Source organism: Ictidomys tridecemlineatus, chromosome 7 (assembly GCF_052094955.1).
Source record: "Ictidomys tridecemlineatus isolate mIctTri1 chromosome 7, mIctTri1.hap1, whole genome shotgun sequence".
Classification (NCBI taxonomy): Eukaryota; Metazoa; Chordata; class Mammalia; order Rodentia; family Sciuridae; genus Ictidomys; species Ictidomys tridecemlineatus.
The window spans coordinates 40,600,065-40,619,392 of record NC_135483.1 but is presented as its reverse complement, the minus strand read 5'-3'; the positions used below and the strand labels follow the sequence as shown (position 1 = coordinate 40,619,392).

Here is a 19,328-nt window from a genome sequence, read left to right as displayed (position 1 = left end):
AACTCAGGGGACTTAAACACATGGTCAGTCATTAGTGATATTCTATGAAATGGGTACAAAATCAAGTATCATTAAGGAACATCAAAGAAACAGCCTCCAAACCCCAACAAGCCAGGCTTTCAAATAGGGAGACACACACACACACACACACACACACACACAATTAGTAACCATGTCCTCAGGCAGACTGTCAATTGCACAGGAAAAAAAAAAAGTACCATTAACATCGCCCACTGCCCATAAGCTTCCTCCATCCTCAAAGAAGACTTGGGATCTCCACTCTAAGCTGGCCCAGAGGCAGTTGGAAGGAAATCACAGCCTCCAGAGATGGCTTGAAGAGCAACAAGTCAGGGCTGCTGGGGACCAGCTGGCCAGGTTAGCTGCTCTTTTCTAAACATGGCTCTTAATTGCACCAGCGTTCTGCAGGCTTGTGTGCCTCAGTGGGAAACACGTGGCAATGACATCACTCCCCCTGGCTGGACTGGACAGGCACTTATGGGAACTTCCATGTTTAGTAAAGTTGCCCTGATGCTCTCCAGCTGCCTGAAGAGACCGTTATTTGAGGAGTGGGGGCAATTTCTGTTTGGGGTTTATGCCTCAGTTCTGCCCTCTTGCCCACAGACACCACCTTTAAAGCATTCCAGCCCCAAGCCTAGTCATTCCAGCAGGTCACATTCAGATGTATCAAATTTGCAAAGTGCTTCACCCCCATCAAACCACATCCACTCCAAGATTTATTTAATCCCATTTCAGATTTCCACCTTCTTGAAACAAATCGGAAGGCCAAAGACTTTTCTAAACCACATCCACCAACTTCCTACAACTTTCCCTTTGCAAGACCAGGCACGGAGGGCTGTTCTCCCAGGCTGCTTGAGATCAAGTAGAAGCATTCACATTTGAATCAGCAAGATCCACGGGAGAGTGACGGATGCACAAACCTCACACCCCACACTCCACACCACCATCCTTATCCACGCATCAGGACCACCGATCGATGGGGGAGTTTTTGACACCTTAAGGGCAGCCCCTTAGTGGGTCGACTTGCTTTCAAACAACGAAAGTGTCATTGAGGGTTACCCGATGATCACACAATCTGCAGGAAGAGGTGACCCTCCTCCTGAACTGAACTAAGGAACCCGCTAAAGAGAAATGCATCCTTTGCATCTGAAGTTCTTTCCCCTATCAGAAAACCACAGCGCAGACAGCAAGTTCCAGGGGTTCCCTTAAACTTAGAAAGTTCTACGGGCTGGGAACGCCCACTCCCTGCCCTCCCGCTCCCCGCGCCGCTGGAAGAGCGCCTCGGGACGCCCCCTTACTTGGCTCCGCGGGGCCGGCAGGGTGGGCGTCCGTGAGTGGGTCCGCGTTGGGATGCCGGGGCCGCTGAGCACGGGGAGACTCCGCTGTGCCCGCCGTCCGAGCCTGCAGCCTGCAGCCGCCGCGGCCCCGCGATTTATACGAGCCCCGCCGACCCGCGACGGGGCTTTTCCGTGACGTCAGCGCTCCCGCCGGGAGGGGGCGGCTCTGCAGCAAACTCGGAGTTGCAGCCACTTGGCTAAATCAGTTACTCGCAGTCATGTGACCCCCACCTCCCCTTTAGAAAAAAAATAAATAATAATGACAGTTCAATCCTGGGTTTGCTTTATTTTGTTTTATTTTATTTTTACTAGGTGGAAAAATACACTTAGCGCTACTTAATCGCCCTTCCCAGCAGAGCACTTGCCAGCTGTCGGGATAAAGGATGGAGGAAGAGACACTTTTGAGTAGCGAGCCCAGCTTTGCCAAGAAAACAAGAATCAGCCGGTGTGCGCGGGGGACTTCAGCCTTTCAGGATGGGGCTGCAGCCACCTCGAATGGTCTTTTGCACCACGGCAAACAGCCTCTTCCTCCCTTCTGTAACCTTCTCCCTGGATTGTGGGGAGCCCCACACTGCTTTGTTTTCCTTTTCTGGCTGGGACCCAGAGAGAGGTGAGGAAAGGGGAGGAGAGCTTATAAAGGGAACGTTTGGAAAATAACTGAATTAGGGACCCAAGCAGATAGTGCTATAGATTGCCGGCCCTCCTGCCCTGGGCCAGAATGCTGAGGTTCCTCAATAGGGGAATTTAATCACATCCCAGTCAGCACCATCTCTGAACCAGGCTCCCTGGTATTGCTGGGTCTGAGGCTTGGAGCCAATACTTCCCAGCCATGGGGAGGAGCTCAAGCCCAGGAGGGACTCCTGTGAATAAAGGGCAAAGGATAATAACAACTACTACTGCCATTTACTAAGTACTTCCAAGGACCTATATTTGGTACTGTTTGGCCTCCAGGGACCTTTACTCCTTACTAAAATTCTGCAATGTGACTAGATGGCTGTATCCACCATATGAAGGAGGAAAGCGAGGCACTGCAAGAGAAATTTTCCAAGGTCAGAGAGTTCCTATAAATGGCAGGGTCAGCATTCAAAACTTGGTATGCCTGACTTGCACTGCACCACTAAGGAAGGGATTCTGTGACCTCTTCCCCAGGACATAGGAATTTCCCAGATCCCTTCCAACATATCCATCACTTTTTCAGCCAGCTTCATCTCTGGGTTGGCTGGTGGCTCCAGGAGCAGCCAAAGGCACCAGTGCCTATTAGAGAGGCTAGACTCTGCTGTGTTAGTCAATTCCTATCCTGCGGACATTTATCGGCTTTGGGGATTATCTAAGTGACCAGCTGCTAAGACCTGCCAGTCCCCAAACTGGCCAAGTTGGAATTTGCACAGTAATGAAGACTTAGAGCCCCATAGTCTCAGGGGTCTAGCCCCAATCTCCTGCTTATTCTCTACATAAGGAAGCTCTGGCTTGGAGGACTGATAATCATTCAGTTAGGATATGGTAGAGTCAGAACTAGAATCTGGGTATTATAATTTTCTGAACTAGGCCCTTCACTTCTGTCAAATTTTTCTTCTGGGCTTAGCCAAAAGAGAATAGCTACAGCTGTGGGGTGGGGGGAGAGGGGAAGGAGACAAAAGAGAGACAGACAGAAACAGAGAGATCATTCCCAAGGGTATATCATTAAAATACATACAATTTGTGCACTATCTGCATTTCAGAATTATCCATGCTTTTTCCTTGCTAAACCTCTTGTTCTGTAAGCTGAAATATTGGGGGGGGGGTAAAAACTAAGAATTAATCAGAGTTTATATCATATAGTCTCTCAATTCTTAGCACACTGATAAGAGCCTCACATTAATAAGAATCTATGGAGCTGGGCACAGTGGAGCACGCCTGTAATTCCAGCAGCTCAGGAGGCTGAGGCAGGAGGATCACAAGTTTAAAGCCAGACTCAGCAAAAGGGAGGGGCTACAAATCTCCATCATGTTGGATTAGGTCTCAATTTCCTTAATAAACCTCCTATAGTGCAAGAATTAAAATCAAGAATCAATAAATGGGATGGACTTGAACTAAAAAGCTTCTTCTCAGCAAAAGAAAGAATCAGTGGGGTGAATAGAAAGCCTACATCTTGGGAGCAAATTTTTACCACACACATATCAGATAGATGTATATAGGTAGATTAGTTCTTTATATATCCTAATCTCTAGGATATATAAAGAACTAAAAACTCTTAACACCAAAAAAAAAAACAAATATCCCAATAAATAAATGGGCAAAGACCTGAACAGACACTTCTCAGAAGAAGATATACAATCAATCAACAAATATATGATTGATTGTATATCTCTAGCAACTAGAGAAATTAAAATCAAAACTATTCTAAGATTTCATCTCACTCCAGTCAAAATGGCAGCTATTAAGAATACAAACAACAATAAGTGTTGGCGAGGATGTGGGGCAAAAGGTACACTCATACATTGCTGGTGGGACTGCAGATTGGTACAGCCAATATGGAACACAGTATGGAGATTCCTTGGAAAACTGGGAATGGAACAACCATTTGACCCAGCTATCCCTCTCCTTGGTCTATACCCAAAGGACTTAAAAACAGCATACTACAGGGACCAGCCACATCAATGTTTATAGCAGCACAATCACAATAGCTAAACTGTGGAAGCAACCTAGATGCCTATCAGTAGATGAATGGATATATATACACAAAGGAATATTATTCAGCATTAAAAGAGAATAAAGTCATGGTATTTGCAGGTAAGTGGATGGAATTGGAGAATATAATGCTAAGTGAAGTTAGCCCATCCCAAAAAACTTAATGCCGAACATTTTCTCTGATTTAAAGATGCTAATTTATAATGTGGTTGGGGAGTAGGATATGGGAGGATTAGGGCAAAGAGGAGGGAGGGAAAAGGAGAGGACATGGGGGTAGGAAAGATGGTGAAGTGAGATAGGCATCATTACCCTAAGTACATGTATGAAGACATGAATGGTGTGACTCTACTTTGTGTACAACCAGAGATATAAAAAATTGTGCTCTATATGTATAGTATAAATTATAATGCATTCTTCTGTCATATATAACAAATTAAAATTTAAAAAAACAGTGAGGGGCTAAGCAACTCAGTGAGTCTCTGTCTCTAAATAAAATACAAAATAGGATTGGGGATATAGCTCAGTGGTTGAGTGCCCCTGGGTCCAATCCCAGGTACCATACCCCCACACACAAACAAAAAGATCTATGGAGCTTGGGCAGTGTGGAACCCGCCATGCAGGTGTGGTGGGCCTGAGGCACTGTGAACCAAGGCACAATGACTTGTCACCCTTTAGCGGCCGCCCTTCATGGCCAGACCACGGTAGGAACACCTGCTGTAGAAGACCACTCCATGCAGTGCTACAACCCCAAACCTGCAAGCATAGGCCATCCCATGACCTCACTTCCTGCTTCCTGACCTATAGTGAGAAAATGGAAGTGGGGCAGATCTGAATGGAAGTTGGGACTCAAGAGGTGACCCATAGCATTAATACTTTTTCAAACCCTAATTAGCATAAATTTGGAACAATAGTAGTGATCCACATGCTATATAAACCCCTAGACTAGCACTCCCATGGAGAAAACATTCTATTGGGCCCTTCTTACCCATAAGAGTTCTGTTCCTATTTCTAGTCTTTAGTAAATCCTACTCCCTCATCCTGGTCTGTGGATTTCATTCTTCAAAATCACGAAAAAAGAACCCAGAAAAAAAAGAAATTGATAGTGAGCTGCTGGGATCTCCTGCAACACTAGAGGGCATGGCCCACCACGAAGAGCTGCAACACATGTCAGTTACAGAGCCCTGCAACCTTCTGCAGACCTCACCTGCCAGCAGAAGCAGAGAAACTCCAGTCTCACCCACCAGCAGAAGTGGGGAACCAAGTTTCATCTCAAAACTCTGGTTTCACTATGGACTATTTTCCAACGGTATATGTAAAACACACTAAAGAAAATCAACTACAAAGATTGGGATTGGAAGGTGCCACAGGAATAGTGTGTTTGAATAAAAGGATCTGCACTTTTAATTTTCTGTCTCACAAGAAGCACAAATGAGAAAACAACTACTTAGGAAAGATTTCAACTGAACTGCAACTGTTGAATATTTAGAGAAAAGTCAGAGTTGCACCTTACCAAAAGCACATTTGAGAGCCAAGCTACCTTGTCCAGGATTTCAACTCACTAGAACCATCTGAGGGTATGGAGCTAGCTGACAAAAAAAAAAAAAAGTGAAATTTGGGCAGGTGGCGAAGAGGAGAAATTGGCAAAACACTGTCAATTCTTGTCTATGAATTATTCTTTCTGTATTTTCTCTGCCAGAATTTGAAGGCTTCCTCAAGTTCTAGCTAAAATGAGCCCTCAAGAGTAAAGCAAGGAGGCAGAACTTTTCAGCAACAAAAATAACTCACATTTACTGAGCAATATACAGGCCTTATCTCAGTTAATCCTCATCACCACTGCCGTTACTCATATTTTATGATGGAAATCCTGAGGAATCACATTGAATAACAGCTGATGGGTGGTAGAGCTATGCTCTCTGGGACTACAGTCTCAACCACTGTTCTATTTTAAATAGGGCATGCTTCAGCCCCTATACACACCCTAGCCCCATTAGTAAAAGGGTGCCTAGTCCCTTCCCAATAGCCTCAAAAGAGAATTTTTATATGTTGGTGAAAGTCCATCACATTTACTGGGCCACATTTTCCTGAGGGTCGGAGTTACTCTTCTCAAAGGTATGAGCCACACTTTTTTTCTCTCTCTCTCCTCTGGGCCCCAGGCCCTGGGTGAGAAGGTGAATTTGTGGTCCCTTAGGAACCTGCCCATCTTACTGTCCCCTTGCTACTTTCTCATTGTGTAGCTTTAGCAACCAGATTCTGTGATCTCCAGTAGGATGAGAGATGGAGGAAAGACTGCACAAGGAGAAAGAGAACCTTCAACTAGGGTTGTGAATAAGGGCATCGGGAGCTTGCATAATCACCAATATATTATTACTTTGAATACCATCTCTTGAAAACTCTAGAGGAGGAGAGATGATGGATAGGCCCAGGATCTCTACATGCCAAGATCTATGACACTGTTCTAAAAATTATAATTCTATTCTAAAAACAACAGGAGCATTCACTTATCTTTAACATGCTATGCTGCCCCACACCATAAGACTTACAACAACCAAAGTGGTGCTTACCTGTGCCATCAAGTAAAGGCTACTCAATGGTAGAGGTGACACCAAGCAAATCTTCTCTCCATTGTCTACTAACAAAGGTAGATTATAGAAACAGCACAGAGTAGGTGATAAAATAAATGGGTTTCCTTTTCCCCATCTCTTTTTAAATATTTATTGGTTAGCCTTCCATTACTATAACAAATACCTGAGGCCATTAACTTTTATTTCATTTTATTTTTTAATATTTTATTTTTTTTATAGTTGGACACAATACCTTTATTTTTTTATTTTTTTTTATGTGTGCTGAGGATCAAACCCTGGGCCTCACAGGTGCTAGGCAAGTGCTCTACTGCTGAGCCACAACCCAGCACAACCCATTAACTTTTAAACATCAACAGCTCATGGTTTCTGAAGGATTTTAGTCCAGGAATGGATGGCCCCATTAGCTTTGGCACTCTATCAAGGAAGCACATAATGGCGGGAGCATGGGACAGAGCAAAAACTGCTAAAATCATAAGCCATGATGCAGAAAGAAATACTAAGAGACCAGGGTCCACAATCCTCTTCAAGGCACAGCCCCAATGATCTAAGAACCTCCCACTAAGTTCTACCTCCCAATGGTCTACACCACCTCCCAAAGGCATCATCCAGAGGACCAAGCCTTTAACACAAGAACTTGTGGGAGCCATTCCACAAGGAATCTGCATAGCAAATATTTTGCATTTAATGCCTTTAAGCAAGCATGCTCTCCAGTTCCCCACAGTCCTTACTAATCCCTAACATTCTACTCCAACCAGCCTCTGTGGTTTATATAATCTACCTGGCCCTTAAAGGTTATTTGACTTTGTAATCCCTGCATGGGCTCAATGAAAATGTAGGGGATTTGACAGAAAAGCAAATTCAAACCTAGGCCCTGCCTCTTTTTAGCCTAATGATGCTGGGGATGTCATGAACCCCAGAGACTCTGTTGTTCTGAGGACTAAAGACCCCCTGAATGTGGAAGTGCTTCTTAACCGTGGAGCACAGACAGCATCAATGCAAGTGATTACAACCATGACGCAGGAGCCAAGGATTGGAGCTCTGCCACCTTCCCTTGGTTTTGCTGCCTCTTCAAGCTCAAGTTAAATGAATCCAGCAGAATTCAGGACACATGAGGTGGAGGGGGGAAGGTCAAGAGATGAACTCACAGTCAATGCTACTAGGAAAAAATAATTAGCAAGGAGAGTGGCATGGTTAAGTCCTTTGTAAACAAACTAGGCCTCCAGCAGCCACAAAAACACTCAGGGGAGGAGCTGGGTGGGAGGCAGTGTGCAAAGTGTCTGAGCACAAAAGGAATCACCCACCCACTGGGGGAATTCTAAAGAAGGAAAGAATTACTATATGGAAAATCATTGCTTTACAGAAGGAAGGGGTGGGGGTTCCAGTTGCAAAATCAAGAGAGCCCTGATTAAGAGAAAATAAAGATGGAAGAAAAGATGGCTAAGAATAACCTCTCAACATCCAGAGGCCTGCAAGTTCCAGATGGACAGTCCCTCCAGCTGCACCCTCCTTCAGACCAGTCCCCCAGCTTCTCATCAGACTCCTGCTGAGCAGATTTGATTTCCCATAGAAAAAAATCTTAGAGAGCACCCCTCCACTACTCCATTAGCTCAACCTGCTGCAGATCTAGACAGCTAAAGAGGCAGAGATAGTCAGAGCCCAGCTTCAGAGTGCAGGGTGAGTACAGAGAGGGTGAGGGTGAGAAGCGCCTTGGGAGAAAGCAGGCATTCTCTTCCCAAATTCCTGCATTCATTCATTTAACATCCAAAAAACCATAGAGCATCTACTCTCTGTAAGGATCTCTTTTAAGGTCTGGGAATAAAGTCCTTACACTCACGAAACTTCTGTTCTGGTAGGAGAAGTAGTTGATTCATTAGTTAACTAATAAAGTATCACCACTTTAATTCATTCAGTCAGTCATTCTTTGAGCATGGCACTCTGAGCCTCAGTTTTATAATCTGCAAAGAGGGGGTGAAAATACCGGAGAGGGAGTATAAAGTAGCACTGGGAGCATGCCCAGTAAGAAGTCCAAAGATGCTTGGACAAGTGAAAATGTGAACAGGGGAAGTTCCCATGCCCAGCGGGTGGGAGTACAAGTTCATATGGCCACTTAGAAGGTCAAATATCAACAACCAAGATGTTTATATCCTTTGCCACCCAGCAATTCCATTTCTAATATAAATTACACAAAGAAATAAACGCAAGGATACTGATGAAAGCACTGTTGACAATAGCAACCATCTGAAATTTCCCAGCTAAAAAAATTAAACAATGTTACATCAATGAGTACAGAGGGGACACATGCACACACAGGTCAGCCTCCTGCATAAGACAGGGAGTTACAGGAAGGCAAGACTATATCATGTCCATCTCTAGATCTCAAATCTTGAAAGTGAACCTGGCCCATGGTAGGTTCTTAATATGTGTCTTTTGAAAATCAAATAAATGAACAGCATGCTCCAGCCACCTTATCCAGTCAGCTGTTTAAAACTCCCTCATTCCAACATCACACAATGACCTTTCAGCAGGACAGATCTCTTTCAAGAGGTCTGAATGCAATGGGCTTCCACACAGAGGAGCTGAGTGGCTCCACAACTATGTGCTGGGCCCCTGCTGTGAGCAAGGACACATGTGAGATGCTATGCAAGGTCCACAACCCAGGGTATAACAAGGCCTGATTACTGAAGGAGCTCAGGACCAGAGGACATAGAGATGTGCACATATAGAATGTGTTCCCAAGCAGAATGTGAAATGCTATGTTAGACGTGACACAAGTAATGCCACATGGTATCTCCTGCAGGAGGGCCTTCTCTTCCCTCCAGCATGCCTACCTGGGCCCCTGCAGCACACTGTTGTCATCTCTCTTGGGAGAACAGCATTGAGAACCTCCTGGCCTGCTCCTCTCCTGGTACATGTCCCTTCCAATGGAGAGGGTGACCTTCCTGATTGGAGAGATCAGAGAAGAAACTGAGCATGTGAAATAGGCCTTCTTACTTCTTGCTCATTGGCAGAGTGCCTCTTGGAGGGATGATTTATTTTCCTCTTGCTGTCCTTCCAGCAGCACACAGCTGTGAGGGGAGAGGTATGTAGCTGTGTTCTGTGTGAACAGTGAGGCAATCTCTGTGGGTGGCCTTTCAGCAGCACTTTCTGCCCTTCTTCCCTTTAAGAGGTCTGTTTAGGTACTAGATGGAGAGCCTATGGCATCAGAAGATGGGTCATGATTGGTCTAAACCAGCCAAGAAACATCATCTCCTTTGCCAAAAATTGTTGTAAATATGGGCACATGATCCTGCTTTGGCCAATAACATGCAAAGGTATCTCTTTGAAAGCTCCTGGGAAGGGACCTCCTAACTAATAAGAGAAAACCTCCTTTGCCATCCCACCTCTTTCTGACTCCCAATCTATGACTTGAGAACCTTGGGGTTTGTCACTCACTCAAACTCCAACTTACATGAAGGTGGGGATCATACCTGACTCACTTATCACTGCTCAGTCAGTGTCTAACATAGTGCCTGGCTCATAGCTGATATTTAATAATTATTTTTGAATAATAAAGAATGAGAGGTGGCACATATGAATAATCCCAGCTGCTTAGAAGGCCAAGGCAGGAGGGTCACAACTTCAAGACCAGCTTGGGCTATTTAGCAAGACCCTGTCTCAAAATAAAATTTGAAAAAAAGTGGCTGAGGATGTAGATAGTGGCAGAGTTCTTGCTTAGCAAGTATGATGCCCTGGGTTCAATCCCTAGAGCCAAAAAAAAAAGAGAGAGGGGGGGGGAGGGAGGGGGAGGGAGGGAAAGCATTGAGATCTTCTTTCCATATTCTAGGTACTGTGAAAATGAATTATCTCTTTTAATCCTCATGAGTACCCTATGAGCAAGGTACTTTCACTCATGAATAAACTAAAACAGAAAATGTGTTTAACTTGCCCAAGGTCAGACAGCTAGAAAACTTCTGACTCCAGAGACCATGGACTTAACCCAGTAGGTCATTATAAACCACCCATTCAACAATTTAACTCAGTGTGAATTCCATCCCCAGCATCACATGAAATACCTTTTACATGCTGGCCTCTAGGAATACATGGATACAAAGAGAGAGTCTATGTACAGATGGTTGGGAAGAAAACCTGCTCAATTAGTAACATTTATAGCTGTCCTTCAAATATATAACAACAAATTCCATCAATATGTATAACTGTAATGCACCAATAAAATAAAAAAAATAGCTGTTTTTTATAGATCCTGGTGTTTTACTAAGTGATGTGCTTTTATTATCTCATTTAATTTTCTCAACAGCCCTATGTTGTCATCATTAATACTATCCCTGTTTTACAAATAAGGAAACCAAGGCATAGAGACATTAAAATATCTTACCCAGGATCACACTACTCAGTTATAGAGCTGTGGTTTATACTCAAGCAATTTGACTTCTGAATGGGAGCCATTATATCCAAAATGATCATTAACCAACATTACAAAGTGACATGAAAGATACTATCACAGAGGTACATGTTCAGAATAGTGAAGGCAATGAGAAAGACATGATAAACTATGCTTGAATGGGTCAGAGAAAAGTCCACAGAGAAAAATTCAGTTCTTCATGTGTTTTATGTATGGAGAGAAAATGACAGGGGAGTGTATTTGTGTGTTTGCACATTGGGGTTGTATACGTATTTATGTGTATGTTCTAGGCATCTGCATATCCCACTAGGAGGACAGGATATGTATATACAAAAAAAAACAGCACACATAAAGACCATTTGGAATGGCTGTGAAACAGGTAACTGTGAGGGAAATTAGAGAGAGAGAGGGTGGGGGGAGGCAGGCAGAAAGGTGGGTCAGAGTCCTTAATAAATACTTAGCTATAAAAGAGCCCAATGCCCTGTTCAGTCTCACAGGGATAGTATTAATGATGACTCAAAGTTCTAGCATGAGCTAAGGTGACAGAGGTAGAGAGCAATCTCCCAAGGCGCAGAAGCAAAAAAGGGGAAGCCAGCTCCATCAGCCTTGAGGTTCATTACATATAGGTACACATTCACCCTTTCCCATCTACAGACCAGAAAGTGCCCACAATTTTTATGAGGAAGCAGCTCCATAAAATGAAGCTAAAAAGCTCATGAGACCCAGTGATTGCACTGCTGGGAAGGAAGATTGCAAGGGAGGCTGGAATCCACTAGGACCAGCCCAGCCACAGATGGGCCCACATACATGTTAGGGGGAAGTTTCCTGTACAAACACTCTCTTTCTATTCACTCCTTCCACTTTCTCTTCTCCAACCCTATCTCTCCTCTCACTCTCTTCTCCACTCCTTTGTGTTTAATCCACATTATTTTTCTGAGCATCTAAGACACAGCAAATATGGTTTGTGCTCAGCCAAGGGATCACCATCTAGACCCAATTTGAAATATCATGGTCAGATGGGGAACAGATGTTTCCAGCCATTAAAATTTATATGAAAACTATAAACATTCCTCTGACAAATGAGATAAGGAAAAGCCTCTGAGAAATCATGATGTCATTCCCCCACTGGGGAATACAGCAAGAGTGATGCATGACCCAGTGGCAACAGGACTTGCAATTTTTTTTTTTTTTCAAAATTAAAACACAATCTGGGGTAAAGGAAAAATAAGCTTTTGCAAGTGATACAGAGACCCAATATCCTTATCTATGTTACCCACACTGGAAAATTCATGCCTTGGGTTAAGAAATCGCATAGAAAAGATATCATCATCATAGCTATTACCCTGAAGAATCTTATAAGGCATCCATCATTTGTATGCTTAGATTATATAATCTAATATGTGGTTTGGTGTCAGGTTTTATGTTCCGTTTTCTGTATCTTTTAAATTGCCATTGAGAAAAACTATTCAGTCTTTCACTTGATAAATTTTGATGGAAGGTCTATTAGGTATTGGGCCATGTGCTAGGCTCTGGAGTACGCAAATGATAAGCAACATCATCCTTGCCCTTAATAAAGTCATAATCAGTAAGCCCATATTTAGTCATGAAGGGTCTGTTCACCTCAAAGGCCAATCCCTGTCAGTACGGATAGGTAGGATTATAGAGATTTCAATTGGGGGATTGGGACCTCAGAGCTAAAGAACTCTTCTCAGCATTGGGTTCCCTCAATCCTGCTGAACCAAGATAGACTAGGTCCTCCAAGGACACCAACACATATATACAGAAAATGATAACCAGAGAGAAAATACCAGAAGTTTGAAAATCTAATTCTATTCGTTCTATACTTCATTATTCCATTGTTATGGCATAATGGAACATTAGTTTGTCAGATCTTCCAGGGATATTTGTTTGTCAGTTCTATCTAGGTTGCAAAACACTGAGACATACTCAGTTACCAGCTTAAATGTAACAGAGACAAGAAACCATTGACAGCTGCCCTGCTGGGCTTCCAGAGGTCACATAGTTCATACAGGTTACCATACAATCTCATGTGAGATTGTCTTTGCAAAAATTGGAAACTGTCTTGAGCCACCTTAACTTAAAAAAAAAATGGTAGTAGTTACTATAAAAATGCAGGTATCATGAGTCCCCAACAGACTTCTCTGAGGAATCAGAACCTGGAAATGGAACACTATCAGAATGAAAGATGCAAGACTTTCCCTCTCCCACCTGCCACAAGGCCTCTCCATGTCTGATTCTTGCTACAGTAACGCTTTGTTTCTTTTCTCTCCACACACTAGCTTTGTCTTTTCACCCTACAGTTCCAAGTCCCTTTGCTCCAGCCTCAGGCAAAAACAGACTCAATCCCACTTCCAAAGTCCCAGGAAAGAGCATCTTATTGGCTCAAGTTGGATGAAACTCTTCTGTCCAATCAAGGGAAGCCTGGAAGGCGGAGCCATGGAGCACAAACATGGCTGCCAGAGAGGAGCATCAAGAGTGTGAAAGAAGGATGTTCAAAATAAAGGGACTGCAATGAACAAAGCAAGTGCCATAAAAGGCAAGTGGTCATCCTTGGCTAGTCTGAGGTCTCCCCACAGGCTTCGCTTGCTCCCTGTCCTGAACTGTGCTTTATGGTGAGCTGATACTAATAGTCTCTCCTACACTTACTACACTGTGGCTTCTCTTGTTTCATGCCTTCTCTTTACTGCCTTCTCCATGCCTCTTGGCTTCTCTGCCACTTTACTTCTTATATCTGGGTCAATAGAATCTACTCTCCCCAGAAGCAGATTGGATTGGATAGATCTGTCATCCAAAACTGATACATAGCTCCCTTTGGCTGCAGAATAGAAATTAAATGTAAAGAGCTGTCTGCTTTGGCTTTTCCCAGAAGAGAGCTACAGGTCTGACAGTTTTCCTCAAAAGGGACCATGAGTTTCTAGCACTCAGGTTATAAAAGACCTGTCCTGTCTTCACATACTCTCTGGACATAAAATGAGCTTCTTAGGGATCTCCATGAGTTTTTTTAATTCTCAAGCAATAACTAGCTTAGCATTTCATATACATTTCCTAAAATTCTTATTGTACTATTCAGTATACTATTATACCCTCAACTGGTATTTTAGCAAGCCTTATTCTCCTCAAATACCTACTTCTGAGAGTCCAAAAATACAACAGGACAATAATTGATAGATTAAAATAAAAAACTCACAATCATTAAGACTGCTACATAACTTCTTGGTAACTAAGGGCTTATAATCCTAGCAATAAGATTGTGATTCTTTTCATAAAATCCTCTGTAAACAACTAGAGACAAACTGAATACAAATATCTACTTTCTCTCTTGCTCCTCATGGAGAAATATGAGCTAACTATATTAAATGTTGCCATGCCTCAATTCTTGACATTAATTTAGGTGAAATGTAACACATAAATGCAAAGTAAGAGGAAAGAATATATTCCTGAGAATAAAAGATAATATCACTGAGAACCAATGGGAATTTTAGAAAAAGACACATTATGTTACCCAGAAGATACTAAATATTTTGATCTCCTAGCTACAACCCCAGCTTCCAATTAATTTATAGCCTAAAACATACAGTCACTAGTGAGCACATCCTTATACTGAAGGCGCAGGTCCTCTGAACATTAGAAAGTTCTTTGATCCATGAGCAGAAACAAACTGATCCTTGGTGCTGGCCCAGATGGCACATCTCAGCTAGGGAAAAAAAAAATTAGGAGTGTGGCGAGTTTTAACTGACTGATAACCATAAGAGACAATCTTTCCCACATGTCACTCACTAAAGATTTACTTTGGGCCCTCAATTGCAACCCTGAAATGTAAGAATCTATTTTAAATGGTAGGAGTGCACATAAATTTAGTTCAACTTCATATACTGTTTCCATAAGAGAAGAAAACTGATCAAAATTAGTTCTCATGGTCAGACCCAAACAAGGTACTCTTGAACACCCAGGCTCTGAAGTCAAGGGGAGACGTATTGTGTCCATGAAGAACCCTGCTTCTTGTGATGAATCCAAATCCAGTTTGGATAATCCCTCCCTGCCACAGGTCCTTCCTTCCCATCTTATGGTATGAAGCCACTATTACCAGGTAGGACTCCAGTGATCATCCAGTGAACTCAGTGAAACTTTAGACACAAGGTCTAAAATTGAATACACCTTATTATCAAAGTTCAAAGTAGTGAAGTCCCCTTGACTGCTGAGCCTGGGTGTTTGAGAATACCTTGTGTGGGCCTGACCATGAGAGAAATTCTGACAGTGTTCTTCCCTTATGGAAAGAGCCTATGAAGTTGGCACATGTGTGCACACATATCATTTGCAAATATAAATAAGCAAAATAGAATATGTCAATATGAGAAACTCAATGACTTGAACTACCACGAATCTAAATAAAGAATTCCTTGGTAAATATTCTAGAATGAGGAAGCCATAGATATATACTCATTAGACTGTGGGCCATTCAATAGCAGTTGTATATTATAATATGATAACAACCACCTCAAAACTTAGTGGCTTAAAACAATCATAATGTATTAGCTTTTTATGCCACTGAGCATCAGTGTGGACTAGATGCAGATGGGTGGATCTCTTCCTGGCTAGCAATTCGGTAGGGACTTGGTATTGCAAAATAGCCTTGTTCCTGTGGCTGGCTGCGCTGGGCTTCTGTCTTTCTATATGGCTTATCAGCAATGAGGCTAAGTTGGTTTTTCCAATTGGCAACAGTAGTGTTCCAAGAGAGCAAGACTATAGGCTACAAAGCCTGGAATTCTCATAGCTGTGAGTCTCATAAAGCATCTCCTGCTACATTCTATTGGTGAGTGGCAGGTCAGCCCGCATTCCAGGTGTAAAATACACCTCATCTTCTGAAGGAAGGAGAGGCAAAGTCAGAGGACTAAGGGAATTGGATCCAGGAAAGGGAGGAATTTGTGGCCACTTATTACAAACTACACAAGCAGCAAAACACATCTTAATGAGCACTATTCTCCCTAGAACCTAATATAGGGCTTGGCACACATTGAAGATATTTCTAGTCTGTTTTTAAATGAATACACAAGTCTTTGAAAATATAGTCAATTAGTTGCCAACTAGATGAAAGAGGAATTTCAAAATTAAAGCTGCCAGTGCTTTTTTAAACCTCGGGTACTGACATATTGGTCAATTCCACTCTTATGCCACTATCCTCTTTTCTCTGCTTACATTGGCATGAAAACTTGTTTTCTCCAAAGAGTTTGGCTTGGATGAGACAAATTTTGACATCTTGTTGAAAATGTGTGCTGGTTCTCTATATTAGCTTCTATTGCTTTCAAAATAACACTGATCACACTAGATATAATTGGGGTTATAAATATGTAAATATAACATCAGAATTATAAACATAACCCTGCCTCACAACATCTGATAGCACATACAATCACTGTCCATTATGATGGGAACAGAGGGTTACTTGTAGCTCATCCAAATAAAACTGTGGGTCCAATTTTTTATTTTTTATTTGTTTTATTTAGTTATACATGATAGCAGAATGCATTTCGATTCATTGTACACAAATGGAGCACAACTTTTCATTTCTCTGGTTGTACAACATGTAGAGTTGCATCACATGTGCAGTCATACATGCACCTAGGGTAATGATGTTCATCTCATTCCACCATCTTTCCTACCCCTATGCCCCCTCCCGACTCCCTGCCCAACCAAAGTTCCTCCATTCTCCCCATGACCACCCCCATTATGGGTCAGCATCCACTTAAAAGAGAAAACATTCAGCCTTTGGTTTGGGGGGATTGGCTTGCTTCGCTTAGCATGATACATTTTCTATAACATCTGTTATAGAAAGGGCACCTAGAAGTGCCCATCTTTTAAGTTCTCCCTCTTTCCTTTTCCTCCACGCAGTCTTTTCTTGAAAGGTCTGCAGCACTGTCTGCAGCTAAGTAGTTTTGTCAGCCCATTTCCCGACTCTAGACTATGTGGGGTGGTGTATTAGTCAGGTTTTGCATCACTATGACCAAAATACCTGATAAGAACAACTTAGAGGAGTAAATGTTTATTTTGGCTCATGGTATCAGAGGTCTGAGTCCATTGATGGCTGACTGCATTGCTCCAGGTCTTAGGTGAGACAGATTATGGGGAAAGGGTATGACGAAAGGAAGCTGTTCATCTCATGGGAGAGTCAGGAAGCTGAGAGAGAGAAAGATGCACCCTTCCAGGATACAGCCTCAGTGACCCACCTCCTCCACCCATGCCCCACCTGCCTACGATTACTAGCTAGTCTATTCAAACTAGGATGGACTGATCAGGTTATAGCTCTAACGGTCTAATCACTTTACCCCTGAGCATTACATTAACATAGGAGCTTTGGAGGGACACCTCATATCCAACTATAATAGATAAGAAGAGTGATAGTCTTCCTTCATGTCATACTCTGTCCCTTTCAATCCATACTAGCAGTGTTTATACTGCTACAAAATTTTTATACAGATCTTTGCTAGATAAACGAATCTCCATTCTCTGTGTGTGTGTGTGTGTGTGTGTGTGTGTGTGTGTGTGTGTTTTGCTGAGATGGCTGAGAGATAATGCCCTTAAGCTTCTTAGATGCTCTCTGGTTTGAATGAACTATCTGTGGGTCATATCCTTCAGAGAGACTTTTGTGTGGCAAAATATTCTGACCTTTTGATGTTTCTGAGGTATTAGCAAAAGACCATACAACCACACCCTGAGCTTTATCTATTTTTTGAGAGCCTTCTTTCCTTACCATGAATCTCTCCATTTTGGTATCTTTTTTTTTTTTTAGTTGTAGATGGACACAATACCTTTATTTTATTTTTATGTGGTGCTGAGGATCAAACCCAGTGCTTTCTACATGTGAAGCAAGCACTCTGCCACTGAGCTACAACCCCATTTTAGCATCTTTTACAAAGCTGATAGGCTGAACATTTCCCAAAACATCAACCCCTGCTCCTTTTTTGTTTAACATTTATTTTGCTCCTCTCATATTTTATTATAAACAGAAAGTAGAAATCAGGTCTCAACTTGAACGCTTTGTTTGCAAACTCCTCATCTAAATATCTAAGTTTGTTATTTACAAGCTCTGTTTCCATATAAGTGCAAAACACAATGCTGCTAACCCTCCTGCTGCTATATAACAAGGATCCACTTTCCTCCAGTTTCCAATAATGTTCTCCTTGCTCTTTTTTGAGTCCTCACCAGAAGTGTCCTTAAATATCTAACATTTATATTCATAGTCTTTCACAACCATTTGGGTATGCTCAAAGATGATTCTCCTGGGCCTTCACCAGCAAAGACTTTAGAGTTCATATCCTTACTCTCAGTCTGTTCATAGCAATTGAGGCTCCTCAGCATTCTTCCAGGCCCTGCCTGTGGTTCAAGTCCAAAGCCATTCAACATTTTTAGTTAAAGGTATTGGTTACAGCAGCACCCCACTTCCAGGTACCAAAATCTATACTAGTTCTCTATTGCTGCTATAACAAATTATCACAAATTTAGTGGCTTAAGACAACACATGTTTATTATCTTATGATTCTGCGGGTTAGAAGTCTTAACATGGGTCCCACGAGGCTAAAACATGGAGGACTAGGTTCCTTTCTGGAGGCTTTTGGGAAGACTCTGTTTACTTGCCTTTTTGAGCTTCTGGAAGCCACTGTTACTCCTTGGCCTGTGGTTCCCTTTCCCCACCTTCTAAAGCCAGTGACAGCAGGTGGAGTCTGCACCATCTCTCTGACTCTTCTTCCATTGTCACCTGTCCCCAGGGTCACAGCCCAGGGGATATTCTCCACTTTAAGGAGCCCAACCACGTAATTCAGAACAAGCTCCTCAATTCAAGGCTCACAACCCTAGTCACATCTGCATAACCCCTTTTTGCTGTATCAGATAAGAGTCACAGGCTCTGGAGTTTAGGGCATGTCTTTGGAAGGTCATTACTCTGCTACCACAGAAAGACGTCTCTATCTTATCCAAGCTACTATTATTTTGTTTTGGGCACTAGAACCAAACTGGTGTTCTAATTAATATCCTCCTGTCCACTTTCATGTCCTTGAGTGGTATTAGACCCTGTCTTTTTAAAGTATGTCTATAACTCAAGACAAGGTAACAGGCACTGAGGAGGAAAGATAATAAACAATGCCCTACGTGATCTGAGTGTACCTCACTTTATATAAGAGTGACCCGAGGGGCTGGAGTTGTGGCTCAGTGGCAAGAGCACTTGCCTAGCATGTGTGAGGCCCTGGGTTCGATTCCAAGCACCACATATAAGTAAATGAATAAAATAAAGGTCCATCAACATCTAAAAAAGAA

At 42.6% G+C, this 19,328-nt stretch overlaps 1 protein-coding gene across 2 annotated transcripts in view; it reads right to left on the bottom strand.

Moving 5' to 3' along the window:
- Window positions 1-19,328, bottom strand: part of Gem (GTP binding protein overexpressed in skeletal muscle) — a 67,464-nt gene that overhangs the window by 11,805 nt on the left and 36,331 nt on the right. The window contains exon 1 of one of the 2 annotated variants that reach the window (XM_005328655.4): window positions 1,317-1,529. The exons of the other annotated variant lie outside the window; for it this stretch is intronic. The gene's annotated coding sequence lies outside the window, so the exon portion shown is untranslated. Of the gene's footprint in view, window positions 1-1,316; window positions 1,530-19,328 lie in introns of those variants that run through there. 2 annotated transcript variants of the gene reach the window in all.